We start from the raw sequence: 3,832 nt of genomic DNA, 5'->3' as shown, positions 1-3,832 counted from the left end.
TTTAGGCAGCCATATGCTCAGCAAAAAGATGTCACTGTACTATAAAACAGTTGGGCCCAGCCATGGTCTACCAGGTATTTTCCAGCCAGGTATCTTCCCTGAACTACTTCCAGCATTTAGACTACATTAAAAGACAATTTAAAATGTACAATTCCCCCCAACATTACATGCGAGACAGTAATTGCTGTAGTTACCACAATGATGGCAAGCAATTGCAAATGGAAAGTGGAAGTGACTGTGAATGGAAGGAAAGTGCTCTTACAGATGATTATGAGGCAGACCACAACATGAGCATATGTGCACAAAGCTGTTTAAAACACTTTGGATCAGCTGGGGAAAAACAATCTTTCTATATTACATTTTACACTGTTTATATACACTGTTTAGGGAAAAGTGCTCAAAAGACAAGAATCTAAGGAGAAACAATCCACTCCACCTTTAACGGGAAGAAAAACATTTGAAGCAGACACTGTTGACTTCTTCAATACAAAACCAATTAAATCTACCTGACTGATGTCATACGTACTACTGAACAGTCAACAACTGAGCTGGAACTAAGGTCCTGTTCATCACCTTGCTTCACAAGATGATGTGCAGGGGTAAGTATTTTAGCAGTAGCAGATTTAGGACATACTTCAAGACTTAATGCCATTCCTTCCCCTTTCAGAAACAGCATTTTTGCTTTCTATTAATTACAACTTATTCCATGGAGCCTGCTTATCTCCCTTCAACTAACACAAATTTAGTAAATGCAATAATTTATAAACATACCTATGTAGGTAAAAATGGTACTCATTTTGCAGCTTGCAAGAAAACCAAAGAAAAGAGAAAGGGCAGAAAAAGAATCTTCTGAGTTTTCTGTTTCTATGCTGTTGTCTCAGATTGAAACTGCTATCTGCTTGAAAAAGAAATGTGAAATCCAAACTCACTCAAACTCACTCCTACTGCTGTAACAAGTCCTGTTATTTACAGAAAACATTGCAAAGGCTTTCCTGATTTAGACATTTGTCTATTTTGTTTAGTGAAAGAAACAGACCATTTTGCATTTACTCTCCTTGTACAAATCATGAACTTTAGTCTCCAGTATCCTCCCTAATCAATTTTTACCCTTCAGTTGTGAAACTGAGATCCCACGTTGCAGGTACTGATTGTCGTTCACTTTATGCAGTTCCTCACTGCAGACTCCAGAGTTTCATGCTCAACCCAATCAAGAAGAGTGCAGTAGATGGTTTTTAATATTACGGTCAAAATTAAAAGAGGTGGGTTTTATGTCTGCAGGTTGTTTTGCATTCGAAACATGAGAAATCATTCTAAACATGCTAGGCAGCATCTCAGGGTACAAGGGTCAAATTGTTTCTAGATATGCAATATTTTAAACGTTTTATTGGTGGAACAGAGTTCCAGTCCACAGCTCCAAACATCACTGGGTAAAAAGAATCTACTACAGTGCTGAAGGAGTATAGCCTTTATAGAACTGTGACTAATTACTGGGATCCTGGATCCTTACTGCCTATGTGCTCCATCCAGTGTAGGTTTCTCTCTCTTCAGTATATGCTATGTTACTCCCATGGAAATCAGTAAAACTTGTCTTCAAGGAGCAGGTAGAATTGATTTTTGACATATAACAGAAAAAAAGTTATGGTTTTAAGCAGGACATTTAGAAGCGAAATTAAATCTACATTTAAATGCTGTAAGTATACATATAGTAAACAAGGAAATTCATAGGAAGGGGGGGGGGGAAACATGAACAAATCTCTAAGACCCGTCTGTGACAGGGGAAGACAGCTTGAACCATGTACAGAAACACTGCATACTATTTCCTGTTCCAGGAGGAGAAGTGCCACACTTTTTCTGAAAGAGAAAAGTAGGAAACAGTGGGAGGTGAAAGTTTAGGCTTTCTGAAGAAAGTAACAACTAGCGCAACTTTGTACATTTTGTAATATTTGAACTAGAAGTAGCCTTCAAGTGTACTTTCTTTAATACCACAAAACGAACAATTACATTTTGCTTTCTCTTCCTCATACCCTTTAATCGTTCTCTCTATGACGTTGCCAGTCTAAATACTTCGAGTAAGGTCCCTTAGATGCCAGACTCTCATCAATTTGATTCCTTGGCTCCCCATGAACAGCACTGTGAGATTTCAAAGTTTCTACCTCCTACGTACTAAATATATACGCTATCCAGAAATTTTTCATGCTGAAGAGATTTGGCTCAGCAGAAGTTTATTCCTATAGATGCCAGTCTAGTTAATCTTTTTGAGTGATCCTTTCTGCAAAATAGTGAAAATACATTATCACGATAGCATGAAACGATAGGGAAGACAGTTACCATGCTAATCTTCAGTCATTCATCATCACTAAACTGCATAGAAGAGAAATAGATAAATCATACATATGTCTAGTTACACAGATATATATAGTAGAATCTAGTAGAACAAAAAGACTTTAGCAATTCACTTTAATTCTGACAGGGCCTCAGTCACTCCTACTGTTAGGAATGTCATTGATGCCTCTTTTTCATGGGAATTGGACTTGCTGACAGTTTTGTGTAGTGATGGATGATATTTCACCTTATAAAAGGTAAACTTGCTATCACTGCTGTCTACATGGATATCCAGAGATGTGCTATGGCTCCCTCTCGAAGTTATTCGTATACAACCAAACCAGGGTACCAAACATCAGGGCACTTTGTAGCTGCCCTCCTATGGTTTTCAGCATGTAAAGTCCGCTGAAGTGAATCAGCACATCGCCTTCCTTGAACGAGGTAACCATTAGCATTTGATCCAAGCATCCAGCCAAAAACTGTGGCTACTTTAGAAGAGAAACTGCTTGTGTACTGGCTATGCTACAACAAAAATATTTTTGCATATTATCTAAATCATGTATTTTCATACACATGAACAGCCCAATGAAAAATAACCTGCTGTCCTCTTGTAGCACCCTGCCCTTTCCAGGCAGTGCCACGAGCCAAAAGCTCTCTGGGGTCATGGCTGGTTGAGGTTGCTTTCTCACCGTGGGGTTTCTTTGACCGCCTCGCCCTGCATCCACTGCCCATTTCCACAGCTCCAGTTTCTCACTGTGAATCCACCAATTTTGGGCAGTTGTGTGCCCGTATGTCAGATCTGTAGTCTCTTCCAGCTAAATAAATGGCGGCAGTTCAGCCACTGGCTGTAGCTACCGTCATGAGAAAGAAAAAAGGGCTTCAATGACAGCGGCTGGTGGCACTCCTTGACGAGACTTGGGGCACATGTGCGCTGGGCAGCCAGCTCGCTCCCGGGCAAGCACCACGACCCGCTTATTTGCCTGAGCTGGAGGCCACTCGGTCGCTCCTCGGGAGGTGGAAGGAAAGAGTTTCGCTACAAACTTCATCCCTCAAAACACCTCTTGGGAGCTGTTTACAGGGGCTGGCCCACGCGTCTGCCTGCTCGCCTGCCCTCCCTCCCTCAGGGAAGCCCGGCAGGGCCTGCCGGCGCCACCACAGCCCGCCAGCCGCGGGAAGGTGGTGGGAGGAGACGAAAATAGAGCGAAGGGAAAAAAAAAACCAAACCCAGTGGACGGCGACAGGGCCGGGAGCACCGCGCCTCGCCGCCGTCACCCGCCGCCACCTCTGCCCCGCTAACCTCCCTGCTCCGCCCCGCCGGCCACATGCCGGACCTCACCGCCCCTTCCCCTCCCGGGGACTACACCTCCCGGCAGGCGACGCGGCGGGGCGGGGCACCGCCGGCGACGTGCAACCCTGCCGGCGGCTCTCCGTGATGCAGCGCCGGGGCCACCACCCCCTTCCCCGGACTACAGCTCCCGGCCTGCCAGCGCCGCCCCGCCTCCCGCCCGCC

This window comes from Chroicocephalus ridibundus, chromosome 4 (assembly GCF_963924245.1).
Source record: "Chroicocephalus ridibundus chromosome 4, bChrRid1.1, whole genome shotgun sequence".
Lineage (NCBI taxonomy): Eukaryota > Metazoa > Chordata > Aves > Charadriiformes > Laridae > Chroicocephalus > Chroicocephalus ridibundus.
Note: the sequence above shows the minus strand (reverse complement) of the source record.